The sequence below is a fragment of the Mustela lutreola genome, chromosome X (genome assembly GCF_030435805.1).
Source record: "Mustela lutreola isolate mMusLut2 chromosome X, mMusLut2.pri, whole genome shotgun sequence".
NCBI classification, from domain to species: Eukaryota; Metazoa; Chordata; class Mammalia; order Carnivora; family Mustelidae; genus Mustela; species Mustela lutreola.
The window spans coordinates 5,227,785-5,245,451 of record NC_081308.1 but is presented as its reverse complement, the minus strand read 5'-3'; positions in this window follow the sequence as shown (position 1 = coordinate 5,245,451).

Here is a 17,667-nt window from a genome sequence, read left to right as displayed (position 1 = left end):
ACAGCACCACCGGGCTACATTTCCTAGGATCAAGAGTATTTGAGGCACTGCCTTAGGTGACCTTGTCTTGACATAGAAATTTTCACTTGACTCCGTCTGATCTCCAATCAACGTTACTCCCACAGAACCTGATTCATTGATTCCCAAACGCATGCCCCCCAAATTACTCCATCTTGTCATGGAAGGGACACATAATTCACATTTTAAAAATCATTCGCTTAACCTTTGATTGACCAAGAGGCTATACATTCCATGATGCAGAAAATGGGACGTTTGTTTGGATTTTTGGTTTTGCTCCCTCTCTTCTCCTCAAAGCTTCTTCCTTGGTACATAGTAAGTGCTTGACCAATACTCACGGTAAAACGGCCCAGTGAATGGTGAGTGAAAGAAGGCTCACGGTGGACAACAGCGGTTCCATTTTTATGATGAGGAAGAAACGTTAAGCGGCATTTTCCCGGGCAATCAATCACACAGTTTTTAAATCTCTTTCTCTAGGACTACCTTTGTATCTGTTATTTTAAAGAGCCAATAACCCTCAACAGTTTGCTTCTTACGAATGGGGGTGCATAACAGGTTTTCCGGATGAATGCCTTCCTGGGTTCCTTATCTGAAACACCAAAAGGGATGGAGCCAATCTCCTTGGTCTGAGATCACCGATTTCACTCTGGCCTTGGAACTCTCCTGGTCCTTACCTTGGGGGTGATTCATGTAACACGGACTGAGGCTCACTGCCCCGTCGTGTTTACATTGACTCTCCATGCTGTCTGTCTCACAGTGTGTCTACGCCTACTAGCACGGTAACGGGATAACTCAAAGGATTGGATTTTCAAAACCCCATCTCTAAGTGTTACTGCCACCTGCCCTGTCGCCATTCATGTGTTGAAACTGTGAGCCCTACCGTTAGAGACGAGGTCCTCTGGGGGATGACTCTGTCGGGGGTTGCACCCTAGTCAATGGCACTAGCACCCTTCTCAAGGAGACCCCAGAGAGCTCCCTCGTACCTTCCTCCGTGTGAGGACACCAGGAGAAGACGGCTGTCCTTGACCCGGGGAGCTGGCCTTCACCCGATTCTGAGTATGCCGGTGTCATGATGGAGGACATTTGGCCTCCAGCCTGTGGGAAAGAAACGTCTGTTGTTTATAAGCCCCCCCAGTCTGCGGAGTTCCGTGGGAGCTGCCCTGACAGACTCAGGCAGTAGCACACTATCATCACTCAGAGCGGTCCCCGGCAGAGACAGAGGCAGACTCGGACCAATAAGCTCCTGACGTGCACCACATCGTGGGGCTGCGGGAGAAAACGAAAACGGAGAGAAGAGGACTCCTTCCGGTCTCGGTCGTTCATCAAACTGTCGTATCCAAAAGAGCATTTCTCGCTGACAGCATTCTCTAATTTTAAGGCGAAACGACTATCCAAAAACAAAAACCCGACAGAACAATAACAAATCACCAGGCAATTCTTCGCAACCACCTTCCCGAACAATAATTTAAAATGTCAAGTGGCAATGCAGCCCCAGTGTTTAAAAGCACTGGAACCACTAGCTTTCCATGCTCAACGGCCATTCCAGCCATTCGAGGGACTGCACTGATTCAAGCCTTTGAAACTTGCATTTACTTTTTTTGAATATTCTTGTCTCAAGGTCAGCATTTTTATGATTGCTGTTAGAAAGCTCCTTTCTCTGAGTTTTAATGAACTCCCAGAGTTTGCAACCATGAAAACCTGGCTTCTATTAATCTTCCTTCTTTCTATTCCTCGTTAACTCACACCCCGAGAGAGGCGATCACAGGCTCACCCACACTCTGTAAGACGTTTCCTTGCGTCCAGTGTGAGGGATGTGGCTGAGCCACGTCCGAGAACTAAGCCTGCAGGAAGACAGCCACAGTCACAGAGAATGACCTTTGCAGATGCACTCACGTCCGTCGGACACGTCGGCCTCCTGGTCCTTCAGCGAGGTGGCGGAGACAGAGACAGAGCTGGCTTCTTACAATAACCATCTTGCCTTCTGAGAGTCATTGCTCTTCTGTTGTATCTGTTTTGCTGGTTCCCTGAAATAAAATAATAGATGACATCATATATCACCATATATATAGATTATAAATATGTAATATTAGATATTATAAAATTTGTATGTAATAAAGTCATATAGATTTGCGTACAATCCACGTACACATTTGGTATCTAATGTTACTTATACAAGAATACAACTACTGCCCAAATCTTGTTTTTTGTATACTTGGCTCTTGATTGTAATATTTTATTTTATTTTTAAGTTTATGCATTTTTTTTTTTTAGCAATGTCTATACCCAGTGTGGGGTTGGCATTCACGACCCTGAGATCAACAGTGTGATGCTCTTCCAACGGAGCCAGCCAGGTGCCCCTTGATTGTACTATTTTACAGTAACAAATAAAACCCTATTTGAATGAAATCATGGTGTCCAGGGTCCCTTGGAATGCTCTGACCCTTGCCTGAGTCTAACAAGGAAATGTTTCCATAGGACGAAAACCTAAGTGTTTCGTGTTTATGAGTGACTAAAACGATGTGGAGCATTTGATAAAAACCTACCAAATCATATATTGTTTATGATGAATATTTACTCAAACCTGCACTGTATGAGGTGGCAGAATACGCAAGAGAAGATGACGTTTGTGAGCCTGGGTTTACTTCACACGAGAGCACTGCCTACATCTCAGTGCAGGAAAAAGAAGCTTTTTTTTTTTTTTTTTAATTAAATTTATTTATTTTCAGCGTAACAGTATTCCTTGCTTTTTCACCACACCCAGTGCTCCATGCCATCCGTGCCCTCTCTAATACCCACCACCTGGTTCCCCCAACCTCCCACCCCCCATCCCTTCAAACCCCTCAGATTGTTTTTCAGAGTCCATAGTCTCTCATGGTTCACCTCCCCTTCCAATTTCCCCCAACTCCCTTCTCCTCTCTAACTCCCCATCTCCTCCATGATATTAGAATAATTTTTTAATGTATCCTTAGGTTTTAGGGACATAGCAGAGTCAAATATGACCCACACTGCATTTGCTAAGGTCACATGTTGGTGTCAAATCTTCTGTGAAAAGAGAAAAATGCAGCTTATTTCCTGAAATCACGGGGTTTCGAAGGGGACTTGTTACTCCGAGATAAGAATGAATGTTTTCTATTCCAAAGCAGATAAGGCTCAGGGATTTTCACTGTTCACAGATGAATCATGACTCTATAAACTGGGAGCACTCCTGGAGACAATCTCAGGGGCACCTGGGTGGCTTAGTGAGTTAAGCGTCTGCCTTCGGCTCAGGTCATGATCCTGGGGTCCTGGGATGGAGCCCCGCGTTGGGCTCCCTGCTCAGCGGGGAGTCTGCTTTTCCCACCCTGTGTACTGTCTCCCCAGGCTCTCTCTCTCTCTCTCAAATAAATAAATAAGATCTTAAGAAGAAAAGAAAATCTCACTCAATTCTTTTAATTACAGGACCTGAGACCTCCTGAAATTGGAGCCTCGTCATGGAACGCGATCCCCAGCCAACGGATGTCAAAGGGAACGCAGAGAAGCTTACAGACCACCTTAGCCAGGCGCTCGGCCTCGCTGTGCCTCTGAAATGTCCCCACGCCGCCCAGTAGCGCAGCCCTCGAGTTCACCCTCCTCCAACCAGCCTTTCCTATACTTGCGGTTGGCACAGGAATCCCAGGAACTTCAAGCCTGTTGCAAACACTAGTGACAGGCAAGCATGTGCAGCAGGTAAGGGGCATAACTTGAAGAAGGAAAACGTTAGCTCCACTTGGCCTGATGTCCAATAAGGTAGGCGCTGCCCAAGCTCATTCCAGGGCCGTGGAACCGGGGACCGTCCGCAGACTCCAGCAGCGACGGGAAGCACACCCCTCCGGGCTTCCCTCACGAGCCTGCCGAGGAGCTATGACAACGTCTGTGGGTGTTCTGGACCCCGACACCCAGCGAGACCGTAACACGCCGCTGAGAAGTGAGACGCCCCAGAACCGTCCCGAGGACGGGTCGAGTCGGAGTCAGGCTGCGCCCTACTAACACATACAGCTCAGCTGGCCGCAAACGAGGAGCAGGGACCCCCCGTCCTCGGCGGACGAGCTGAGACACAGAGAGAGCTGCAGGACGTCTCCTGTGGCTTCTTGTGCTTGAGGGGGCGCCCAGGGCGAACTACAGAACCTGAACAAGGAAAACCAAACACACGTATAGGACTATGACCTAGGACAAGCCCTATCTACATTAGCCATTGTGAACCACAAAGAACAAACCACAGGGGTTCTGGGGCGCTTGGTCGGTTAAGTGTTGGCTTCGGCTCAAGTCATGATCTCAGGGTCCTGGGATCGAGTCCTGCGTCGGGCTGCATGCTCAACGGGGGGCCTGCTTCCTCCTCTCTCTGACCCTCCTCCCCTGCTCATTCTCTCTCCCACTCCCTCTCTGTCTCTCCCTCTTAAATAAATACACAAATTCTTTAAGAAAACAAAGAACAAGCCATCGCTGCTGTCCTTCAGGGGCTTGCATCTAAGTAAGCACAATGAGCCTCCGAAGACCAAAGAGGTTTTCAGTAACAAGCTGGACAGGACCCAAGAACAGACAGATTTTAGTCAGTCTATGGGGGGCTCCGGGTCATGGGACAAGGAACACAGAGTGTCTAAGCCTCGGTGTCCTGCAGACCGAACTAGATTGGATACGTGACAACAGCGGCCCCGCTGATTTTCGTTCATCTAAACAGTCATGGGAAGCCAACGGACTGTCAGGAATAGCTTGTGTCCCCTCCAAGAACACCTGTGAGAGTTCTGTCCCCAGAACTGCATTGTCCGTGAAGCCGAAAGGGGGAAGACATCCCCTCTGAGGCTCAACCCCGTCAAATTCCTGCTCCCGGTTCTCATTTCTCATTGCCCTTAGACCTGCGTGTCTCAAGGTCCATGGGGGACAGGGAGCCCCTCCGTCCCCGGAAGGCATGCCTCCCGCTACACTGGGCTCCGGGGGGCCTCTGCTTCTGGTCCCTATGGACGGGTTTCCTCTCAACACCAGAACTGGCTCCCTATTCATTCACGCTGGCCTGTTCGCTCATTGAGTATCCACAGATGCTTAAGAGAAAAAGCTCATTCCCCACACAGAATTCTACAGATACGATGCTGCACAACACAGGCGGGGCTCCTGCCCTTCCAGGTTTTGGTGCGGCCTCTGCCGGCTTTCCAAAGAGCAAAGGTGTGGGTGCCGCGGTCTTTAACCAGTGCATACGGCACAGTCCAGACCCTTACCTCCACACGTCTCTCTCAAGTCCTCGCTCGTGGAAATGACGGTTTGCACTGGGACACACACAGCTGGACTAAGACTACGAAACACCGGTCATCTTTCATCATCACGGCTTTTCTAAGCACTTGGAGAGAAAGCATCATCCTTCTGAAAAAGACACGCACATTCCATCGCCTTGATTCAACCACCGACTTGCGTCAGGGCGAATCTTATCTTCTGGGCCTCGCCCCCTCCAGACTAGGAAATAGTCCCAGAACTGCTTTCGGGAAAGGGCGAAGCGCTGGGAAGTGTCCTTCTGCCCTGACACCTGCCTGGCACCATCGTGGTCGGGGGTCCCCTAGATCCAAAGAGGAGGCTGCTGTTCTGCGCGGGGAGGAGTCAGCGGGGGTGGGTGCGGTGCGGGGGTGCGGCTGGTCGCGTGGGGCATGCGGCAGGAGAGGATGTGCTCCAGAGTCGGGACCAGGCTCACCAACAGTCCGTGCACGGGGAGAAGCGCTAGGAGGTGACAGTACACCCCAAGGCTCGACCAAACGAAGTCCTGAAAGTCAGACCCCCTTTCTCTGCTTTTCACTTCTCCCCCAGCGCTCTGCAGTCTTGCGTCTCGAGTGCAAGAGTGTGGGTTTCTTCCAGAGAGCCTGAGGATGCAGAAAGACAGCCCCGAAGCCACCCGAGTGTCAGCTCGGGAAGGACGTGCCTGTGTGCTGTCACCTGTGGGGTTTCCAGGACCACCGAAAAGGCCGTGGCCTTGTGTTCCGTGCACCGGCCCGTGTCCCGGGTTGCTGGCCTTCCCCCACCCCGTTTCCTTTGGACACGCAGCAACCTGAGGGCATCGGTCTGCTGCAACTTCCTGGTTGGGGAAGAAATCCTGAGCAAGGTGTTTCAGGCCCACAGCAAGGGCATTCTGACAGGTGCTTTACTGGAAGGGCCCGTTGCACGCTGCGTTACCTAGGACGGTGGCAGCTCCTTTCATAAACCTCTTTTTCATCTTTCTGCCCCCGGAGACACCAGTCAGCCATCAAGTGAAATGAGGAAATCCCACAGCCGCTGGAAATCCCTCCTCCGCTGACCGTGTTTTGCGGAGACACTGGACTCATCGGGCAGGAAGGGAAGGGCAGCCTACAGCTGCTGAGCACCAAGGTCAGGTACAAGTAATTGTCTCTAAGTGTGTGTGCGTGTCTGTGTGTGTGTGTGTGAGTCATTTTACAGATCAACGAGACCCAGTGCTTGAAGTCTTAACAGGTGAGCTCTCGGGGTGCAGGTGTGCAGGAGAGACGTGTGCACACCACCTCCCCGTGCCAGGGCTCAGGCTGGGCAGGCCGAGGACCACCTTCCTAGCTGGAAGGTGACTATGCCCTCCTGTCTGGTTTGCTTACAAAACAAAGACCTTTTGAATTGCAAATTTGGAGGTAGACTCGGGCCCAGGAGAATGTTCTGCCACATTATTTGCAACCTGGGATCTAAAAATATGCAGCAAAGTCTAGACCTGTTTTGTTTACTTTTTTTGCGGCTGCAGAGAAAAAAATTTTTTTTTTTCTTTTCTCTCTTTTTTGTCTTCCCCCTTAGAAGAAAGTGACGGGGCTGGCACGTTCCTCAAAGCAACTTTGCGAGAAGGCGCTTTGACAGACTGCATTAACAATATTGACTTGTAAAAACAAAGGGGTTTTTTATAATGCCCACAAATTATATGCTTTTAAAAAAAACGGAAGGTTCGGAATTCTTTAACGATACTCAAGCAGCCCAGAATGGAGGTTTGCCTATTTTTCATCTTAGCACTTCAAAAGATTTTTTTTTTTTTTTTAAAGGATGCCACGGCTGACAAAACTCAAACAAAAAAGCATAGCACATTACGGTTTCCTATTTGCACTTATTAAAATTAAAGTCAACACATATTTATTAAGTATCACCTGTGAGCCCAAGACTGTTGCTGCGTATACTCGGCATACACGGATGGACCCCACGGTGTGAGGTCCCACGAGTAGTCTACGTGACCCAATGACAAACGTAAACTAGACGACTCGGAAAAAAAAAAAAAAATTTTAAGATTTTATTTACTTATTTGAGGAACGGTTGTACAGAGAGAGGAAGAGGGGGAGGCAGACTCCCCACTGAGCAGGGAGCTGGGTGCCGGGCTCGATCCCAGGACCCTCAGATCACGACCGGAGCCGCAGGCAGAGGTTTAACCTATTGAGCCCCGAGGCACCCCTGACTTGGGAAAGGATTGCACGATTTCAAAGAAGCGCTTGACGGTATCTGGTTGAGGGGTCACAAGTTGGCTCAGGACCAAGCTGTGATCTACTCATTTCCTCGGGCACGGGGACCAACGAAGCAGATACGGAGAGAGACTCCGGAAGCACCATCAGCAGGAACCAAGGGCATGCCCGAGCCGCGGTGGGGCGGACGTTCCGATTTCGTGTCTACAGCACATTTAGAGGAAGCGGCAGCGACAGAGCTGAGATCAAGGGCGGCGACGAACATGCCAGCATGCCGTGAAAAGCTGGTCAGGAGACACTACGATCGGAGCTGGGCTTCCGAGCAAGTACTAGAACCGTGCGTGGCCCGACTGCGGTGCGACAGGACGAGCTCCACCCGGGGCAAGGTCCGACAGTTCTCTCAGGATTTAAGAACATGAAGATGCAGGGACACCTGGGTGGCTCAGTGGGTTAAAGCCTCTGCCTTCGGCTCAGGTCATGATCTCAGGGTCCTGGGATCGAGCCCCACATCGGGCTCTCTGCTCAGTGGGGAGCCTGCTTCCTCCTCTCTCTTTGCCTGCTTCTCGGCCTACTTGTGATCTCTGTCTGTCAAATAAATAAATAAAATCTTAAAAAAAAAAAAAAAAACGGGAAGATGCTACAGACCACAGTGAACTTGAAACGGACAAAACAGTGATTTCTGATTTCTGGTTTTTGGTTCTTGTGTGCCAGAATCCCACGCACATATACATTTTCATTTTCACAGACTGTGCATTACAACAAAACGATGGAAAGGAAATACATTTTCTTCACTTTATTGGAAAAAAGGGGGCTCGGAGGCTATTAGGGGTTGTGACGGTCGCTGAAATGAGTGGATGCCTGAAATGAAACTATGTCTTTTTGTAAAAACGATTGCCCCGATCCTAGGATATATTGGTATCTCAAAAGAAATGTTACCCAAAAGAATTAGATCGTACCTGGCCATTCACAGCCCTCATTATATCTCACATACATCTTAAAGTCATCCCTGGAAAGAAAATGGCCCTTGGGTAACGAATGTGACATCATGTGCTCAATTTGCAACGACGGGCAATTCTGACTGGAATAAATTCATAAGAGCAGTAATCGCTTTCAAACAGGTAGGCCAATATTCACGTCATATGCCTTCCCCTCACTCCTGGGCACATAAAGACATTTATGGAAAACTTCACGGCGGGTTGCAAGGCTCCCACGTGACAGTGGTTCAGATTCCACGGATTTTTTAAGCACGTAAGGGATGATGGAGAACGCAGTCGCATCCCCGGAAACGCCCTGTTGGCCAGGAGTTTTGGGGTCTGCGGGATTTTCAGTACATTCTATAAGGCTCTGGCCACCGAGAGACATCATCGGAGGCTATTTTTTTTTATCAAGCTTTTTGTTTTATTTCCGGTACTGTGACCACACTGCGTCGAATCAGTCTCAGGGGTCCGACATAGTGATGCAAGAACTCATCGTGGTCCGTGCGCATCCAGGGTTCCCGCATCTCTGCCCACTCTGGCATCCACCGCCTCACTCTCTGCAGGGAAGCGTCTGTTTCTCGATTTCCTCTCCCCGCCAGCCCCTCACTTCTCTTCCCACCACTCATTGGTTTTGTTCCCTAAATTGCACATCGAGTGAAATCGTACGGTATTTCTATCTCATTGACTCCACACAGCGTCCCGCGCTGTAGATCCAACCGCGTGGCTGAGAATGGCCATCTCAGGATAGGTGAATAAAAATGATTTCAGATGAACAGAAACAAACAGTACTGGAGGGCTCGCCACGTGCAGGCCCGTCAGCCAAGGGGACGACAGGTCCGTAGGTGCTAAGAAGAAGAGCCCGAACTCCAACGCACGTCTCCCTGGGGCCAAACCCTTCGACGTTCGATTCTGTCTTTTCTCAGATCATATCAAGAGGCAAGAGGGCACCGCAGCCAGGACTGAAGGTGGCAGATTGCAGGTAGAGCTGGCTCCCTTCCTGGCTCGGCCACGCATCGTTTCTGGGAACGTGGGCAGATCTCAACCTGGCTCCTCGTATAAAACGGGCCATGGTCATTCTCAGGAGTTATCCTGAGAGTCGGGTGGCGTAACACGCGGCAAGTCGGCGGCCCAGTGTCCTGCCTCGCTCATTACCCCATTATGTTTGGGTAGGGGCAAGTCTTCTGTGCCCCCAGAGGGCCTGTCTCGGTGGGCACACATTTCTGGTGTCCTTCTGTGTGTCCCAATCACTTCTTAAAAGGACGCTAGTCGTGCGGGATGCATTCTACCCTCATGGTCTTGTTTTAATTTACCCCTTTAAAGACCCTGTCCCCCCTAGGCCCGACAGCAAGCTCACTCTGAAATACTAGCAGTTTTAGGGGGATGCAGAGAGCAATTAGGGACTGCATAGGGACAGGAAGCTTAGGAGAGAAGCAGCTTAGGTGGTCTGTGTCACAGAGTGTGGTGAGTCCCTTTTGATAAAGGGACACTTGGTCCCACATCTGGGGACATTAAGGACCAAGTCACATAGGTGTCTACAGAGAGGGCTCTGGGCAGAAGGACAGGAGAGGGAAGTTTCAGAGGCAGGAGGAAGCTCGGGTTGGTCACGAAACAGTGAGGAGAGCACGTGGCTGAGCCGAGCGTGATGCTGGTTTCCTGGACGCCTGTCGTGCGTCTGGGCTTCAGCATCCATCTGTGGAAACATCACCACTACCAGGGACGGCAGCGCTCACTGGCCTCCACGTGCCCCAGGGAGGACAGAGCCCAGTGTCGCTAACTTCCTAGGACATGGAGGGAAACCAAGTCTTTCACTTGAGGCCACCATATGATTTCTTACTATCATCTCTGTTGGTTTCGTTGTTTTAACCAAACCAATGACTGGGTCTTCCAATAACCTCGCACCGCCGTATTTTACGATATACAGGAGGTATCTCGTTAGCGGATCCCTGCATTTCAGCTGGGCAATGCAGAAAGCATGGCGTTTCCACGGGCCAGTGTACGTCCGAGGGTAAAATGTATCTGTACTTGACAAGACCTGCCCTACCAGGCCAGAAAGTGTTACTGCTCGGAGATGTCTACAAGAGATCTGAATCACAGTGTTGCATTACTGAAAACCCGGCCGACGTCGACTTCAGTGATTCTCTCCCCTCAAATACGGCAGATTGTCAGTACAGCAGGTTCTTTATAGAGGAGCTATATTTCACTTGAAACAAACAGTGTGCCCCAGAAGCTTACTGGACGGCGTACTGGACGGCGTAACGGGTGAGACTCACCATTTCCTTTTCCTTCGAGTAGTGTGGTAGGCAATTCACCGGCACATCACTGCGATCAGCAAGTCTCCTTTTATACTATGCTCCTGAAATTAGTGGGGCCTGCGTAAGGTGTTTCAGGCAATGAGAATAACAGAGATGTTGGAAAAGAGGCTACATCAAGGCTGGGTATCACCACCATGAAATCATGTACGGCATTACCGGATTCTCTTGTAAGCTTCTTCTCTAGCATTCTTTGGAGGAAGGAACCAGTGCTTCCATCACAGATCCAACATTTTCCCCGCACTCGCTGACACAGCCTATCAGCGACCCTGATCACGTTCAAGAGACCTAGGGAGACTTTGGGTTTCGTCGTGTTTGCAAGACGTCACTCGGAGAGCAAAACGCCCGCTAGCATAGCAGCCGGCTGGAAGCATAAGGTCACTCTGCTTAAGCTGATTCAAAGCCGTGTGTTTCGACACACACTGGACAGGCTACGCTGTCAGAATGGTACACCATAAGGAAACCGAGCTCGCACTTGCTCCCCGTCACGGGATATCGTGCTCCCTCCTCACAAAGCTGGCAGCGACATTTCAAGATTCCTTTCTCATCTGGATTTTGTAAGACGGTGTGCATTGACGTTTCTGAAAGCATCGCTCGTGGTAAAACGGCCGAGAGGATGGTTTGCGCGGCCAACTTTTAATCAGATCTATTCTGTGACGTTAACGCACATACGTTTCGAATTGCAAAGACCATCGTCCAAGAAACTGGTTCTCTGTCTAGCACTGTCTTCCAGCTTTTTCAAAAGCTGCCTCTGGGGGAGTGGCAGGGCTGGCCAGGGGGCTGTCCGCATTCCCCATGTCGTTTCTGGACATTCGCACCAAATTCAGACAATCCTGTACTCTGGGTTTTTAGGTAATTTTTATTACGATGGTAAGATGTACCAAAAATACCACGATCTGCTGAGTTTAAGCACGGTAAGAAGTAAGAACATTTGGGTGCCCACGTACTCGTAAATACAACCCAAGAAGCCTAAATTTCTATCCGTTAGCTCTGGACTGGAGTCTGTTTTCCTCTTCTCCTTCTGAAGAGCCATTAAGTCTCATCTTAGGTGGCATCTGTCCAGAGCTGTCCTGGATCTCTCTGTCAGGAAAAGCCGTTTCTCAGTACCAAGTAGCTATTTCTCCTTTTTTTCCCTTCCCTTTACAGAAGAGCAGAGCACAAAAAATACCACTGTTTCTACTGCCTCGTGCCCTCAAGCAGATTCTCTCCAAAGTGGGCAAACATTTTCGGGAAACCATTTGAAAAAAGAAACAGGGACCCTCAAAAAGCAGCTCAGAGTTCTTGACAAGAGAGAGAGCCGTCTGCCTTTATCCCAGAAACTACCCGATCGGGGAAGGGGGAGCAGGTGCCACGGTTGCCACTTTCCACAACAAAACACGTGCAGAGACTATGCAGCTGGGTGACGTCCAGGCAGCCACCAGTGGGCAGATGTTCGGGTAGACATGGCCTTTGGATGCCTCGCTCAGAGAGTTGTTCTGATTCTACGTACTCAAGCCGTAGTTTTGCACTTTCAGAATCCGCAGTTGGCAAGCTTTCCGCTCAAGTTCCATCCGCACCCACCGGTCTACGTGGACAGAGATCGTGCTCCATCCCCAGATTCCTACGTGGAAGCCCGAATCCCCAGGGAGACTGTATGTGGAGCGCGGGCCCGTGGGGAGGCAATGCAGCGTCAGTGGGGTCCTGTGGGTCGACGCTCATCGGACGGGTCCGGCGCCACGCCAGGAAGAACAGGAGACCGCGGTCCCTCCGCGCCCGAGTCGGGACTTTCTGAGAAGCGGCCAGCGGCCAGCCAGAAGGAGAGCACTCACACAGCAGACCACGGCCGACCTCCACCTCGGACCTTCCAGCACCCAGACCTGCGTGGAAGTCAGTTTGTTCTTCAGGCCAGGAGGTCTGTGCTGTTTTGTTACGGCAGCCGGAGCTCGCTCATATGCACGCACTGGTACCATTTCAAACCTGTGCGCTGTGTCCTCACAAGGGAAAGTCACGCGTTGTTATCGCATCTATCAGACACACACACATGTATAATGTGTATAATCAACACACACACGTGCATGTGTGCACACACACCCACGGAGTCGACGTAGGCAAAAGAACAGCCTCCAGAAATGACCACGTCCTAATCCCCAGGGCCTGTCACTACGTCACCTTCTGTGGAAACCAGACTCTGCAGGTGTGACCCTGCGAAGAACCTTGAGACACGGAGAGCGTCCGGGCTCCCCCAGGCAGCCGATGCGGTCACGGGGCTCCTCACAACAGGGAGGCAGGAATCGGACAATGACGCGTGACAGCAGGACCGCAGGCGAGTGTCGGAGGGGACCCGTAGCCCACGGCAGGCAGGAATGCAGGAGCCTCTGGCGGCTGAAGAAACAAGACCTCACTGCTGCCCTGGCCTCCGGAGGGAAGGCAGCCCCACCGCATCGCTCTGTTGGCCCAGCTCGGCTGCACGAGCTCCAGGGGGCGCCTGCGGGGCTCCGTCGGTGAAGCGTCTCGTTAAGGCTCAGGGCGTGATCCCGGGTCCTGGGACAGAGCCCTGTGAGGAGCAGGGCCTTGTCTCTGCCTCTGCCCCTCTCTGTGGGTCCGTCCGCACCCGTTCCTGCTCCGTCACTTTCTCTCTCTATTAAAATCATTAAAAAAAAACAAAGAAAAGGAACTTCTGGGTGCAGATGTATTGAAATAAAATGCTAAAAAGTAAAGTGAATTCAGAACCACCATTAAGGCTGGAGGAGGAGCTGTGGGCAAGCGTCACCTACAAAGAATCGGGCGTCCGCCGGTTTTCAAGGGTAAGTGAAAAAAAAAAAAAAAAAAAGATGCAAACCGTCACCGCACGCTCCCAGGTCTCTGCAGAAACCAGCAGCTCGAACCTTCAAAGCCGCACTCTGTGTTTCGGTAGCATCGGGAGACGTCGTGGCCACACGCAGGGACGTGTGCTAGGGCGGAAGGCACAGCAGGGGAGGCAAACCCGGACGGCCTGACCTCCGCAGGGCTGTGACCAAGGACCCAAGCGTGGCTTCCTCGGTCACACACGGAGCCTCTCTGTTGCTGCTTCGCGTGGATGAAGAGGGAGAGACGCCCCTTCCGGATCATTCTGGAAAGCCGGCCCACCGCGAGGTCACCATTCGTCAGAGTCTTGCCCTTGGCGGAGCGTTTAAAGTCAGCAGGACGCGGTGGGAGAGGAAACACGGCACTTTTAACACTCCAGGTGATCTTTCCAACCTTGAAACCCTCACGCCAGTGAGATCAAGGCCTTTGGAGGAGAAGAGAGAGCGATGGGCGCCGTCCCCTACAGCAGACGAGAAGAAGAGGGTCCTCGGAAAGCAAAGGTCAAACGTCACAGACTTTCAGCCCTGACCCTGAACTCTGTGCTTCTCCCTGTCCAGGACTCTGCCCGGACCCACCGTTACTCCACGCTCCTGCGGTCGTGACCTCCTCCGTGATGGCTCAGGCCTTGGGGATCCTTCAGTCGTGACAGCCCACTGCCTTGCGGTGACCAGTTCCGAGTCCGTCCCCCTCATTGGCCGGTTCGTAAACCAATGGCCTTTAGGGAACAGGGTGGACATCTGAATTCTGCATGTCTGTCCGTGGCACGGTGTGTGTGCAGTATTTGGTATACAGCAGGACTCGACAGGGCCACTCTTTATCTGCTGTTCCTGCTCCCTGCAGGCTTGCGGGGACCCCGCATTGCTCACTGCCTGGGAGCCCCTCCCCAACCTTCCTCCTGGGACCTTTGTGCCCACATAAGCGGAGGCACCAAGCTTCTCCTGCATCAGGACCAGAGGTCCTGGGAGGGACCCAATCCTGGCCCTGCCGCCGCGCTGTTCTCTGACTCGGAACACACTACTCCATAGTACCCGCCTTCAGTCCAAGGCTTCGAATTTCCAGCTTCTCCCCTCACTCTGGCACCTTCCAATGAGATCATTCCGTTACATCCCCGAAACAAGACCCCAGCCCTCACAAAGACGGTGTTGGGGATAGCATGCTGTCCACGCAGACACTGAAAGACACCGAAGATGCACCCAACCTCCCTCCCTTCCTACGACACGCATCTGTGAAGCGTGGTGGCCGGGGAATCCCCATCACGGGAAGCGCGACAGGCAGGCTTTGGGGAGACGGCGGGGTAACAGGGTCCCGACCTGGGAGAAGTCTTATGGTTCCTGGTTGCCGGGGGGCTGGGCTGCCTGGTCACACTGCGGAGCAGAGTTGCGGGGATGCGGGGGAGGCAGCCCCAAGGGACGGGGGACCCTGCTTGGGGCATACCGGTCCACACAACAGGAATCTTCTAGACTGAGAAGAAATATGCCAGTGACCTTGGGAGTTCAAATACAGGAATTCAGAAACAAGCGTTACAAACAGAAACTCCTCAGAAGAGCCCTGCTTGATCCTCAGCTGGCCACCGCCAAGGGCAGGGACAGAAGCCACCACTGGTGTGCTCATGACTTTTTTGAGGACCAAACGCTCTCCAGATTGTTGTCCGTGTTGGTGCCCAAACTTGTTGGTGCCCAAAAACTGTGGGTGCACTTTCCCACGCCAGCAACTGTCCTTGCGTGGAAACGCCCCTCTGCTTCACCTGTCACCATGCAAGTGATCCCATGCTTCCAGCTCTAAACGTCTGAAAGAAGGGACCATTTCCAACGTTTAACAAACACATTTCCTTTTTCCAGAATAGTCTAACATCATCACTTCTTGGCCTTTTGGCTAAGATCAACTATAGAATAGTCTAACATCACCATGCTTATCAGTTGATGATTTAATACCCTGTTAGACCTTCATAAGGTAAAGTTTCATTTACTGAACTTTATAAATGCATTTAAAAATACTGAGAAATCACAAATTTGGAAATGCATCTGATCATTCATTCCCCCCCCCCCAAATTTTAATGCAGGTTTGTTTTTGTTGTTGTTGTTGTTGTTTTTTCTTGTTAACATAGTCTCTACACCCAACGTTGGGCTTGAACCCAAACTTGAGGTCAAGAGTCGCATGTTCTAACAACTGGTCAGCTGGGCACCACCCAATCATTCATTTTAAAACTTGAAAGAAGTTCGATAAAGTAAGAGAGAAGATCTAATGGAAAGGAGTCTCTTCAACAAATGCTGTTGGGAAGACTGGACAGCCACACGCAGAAGAAGGAAACTGGACCATTCTCTTTTATACACAACAATAAGCTCAGAATGGAGGAAAGATCTCTTATGAGACAGGAATCCACCAAAATCCTACAACAGAACATAGGCAGCAACCTGTTTGATATCGGCTTTTTAGCAACTTTTTATTAGCCATGTCTCCTGAGGCAAGGGAGACAAAAGCAAAAATAAACCATTGGGACTTCATCAAGATAAAAAGCTCCTGCACAGTGAAGGAAATGACCAAATCTACAAGGCAGTCTACAGAATGGGGCAGATATTTGCAAATGGCCTATCTCACAAAGGGTTAGTCTCCAAAATATAAAGGACTTACACAAGTCAACACTCCAAAAAACAAATAATCTAGATAAAAAATGGGCAGAAGACATGAACAGGCATTTCTCCAAAGAAGACATCCAGTTACCAAACAGACACGTGAAAAGATGCTCCACATCACTCATCATCAGGGAAATTAAAATCAAAACCACAATGAGACACCACCTCACATTTGCTAGCATGCCTAAAATTAACAGCACAGGAGATGACAAATGTTGGCGAGGCTATAGATAAAGGGGAGCCCTCCTACACTGTTGGTGGGAACTCAAGCTGGTGTAGCCACTCTGGAAACAGTATGGGGGTTCCTCAAAAAGTTAAAAATGATCCTATGATGTAGGAAATGCACTAGTAGGTATTTACCCAAAGGATTCAAAAATACTAATTTGAAGGGACATATGGACCCTGATATTTTTAGCAGCAGCACTATGGACAATAGCCAAACTATGGAAAGAGCCCAAATGTCCATCGATGGATGAAGATGTGTGTGTACACACTGGAACACGTCTCAGCCATCAGAAACGATGAAATCTGCCATGGGCCACAGCAGGGATAGGACTAGATAGTACAATGCTCAGCTAAAGAAGTCAGAGAAAGGTAAACATCCTATGATGTCACTCCTACGTGGAATTTAAGACACAAAACAGAGGAACACAGGGAAAAACAAGAGAGGGAGGCCATCAAATGCATTCGTAAGTCTCGAGAACACAGTGACGGTGACCAGAGGGGAAGTGGGTAGAGGGGTGTTAAGGTGTATCCTTGTTGTGACGGATGTTGTGCATTAAGGAGAGCACCTGTGATGAGCACTGGGTGTGTATGGAAGTGATGAATCACTCAATTCTACTCCTGAAAAAAAAAAAAAAAGAAGAAACGAAAAACCCACACTTGACCGAAGTCAACATCTTTAAATGGAAATTTCCATTACACTCCTAATTATTTACAGTATTTGTAATTATTTAGTTATACTTATATTTTCACCGAGTTTAAAATCTTTTATTAATTGTAGTTTCTCGGCAGGTGGGCTCGTACATTTCTCTGAAGTGCTGGGAAAATGAATAAGAATTCTGTATAAAATGAACGTAAAGCCATTTTAACACTTATAACAATGTAATGATAAATAGTATAACAACTACTGCAACAGCCCTGCTCACTGCTTGTGTCCTCATACTGGACACGTGAGCTGAGCCATCCTGAAGCCGCAGGTGGGCATGACCTTTCTGCGGGGAAGGAATGATGTTTCTAGTGAGTCACCGAACATGCACTCGACACACTCAGGCGACACACTGAACTCGGTGGACCACTGCAGCGGGTCAGGTCTCGGCCGTCCCCTTTCAGCCTGGACTCGTGGAAAGAGCAGGTGCCTGCCTTCTTGGGGTCTCTTGGTACAAACACAGGGGAGCTGGCGTGGAAGTCCTCCAGCAGACCTCGCCCCATCCGCACGGGAAAGCTTGCAGAGGAAAACAAGATCGAAGATCCCAGATGC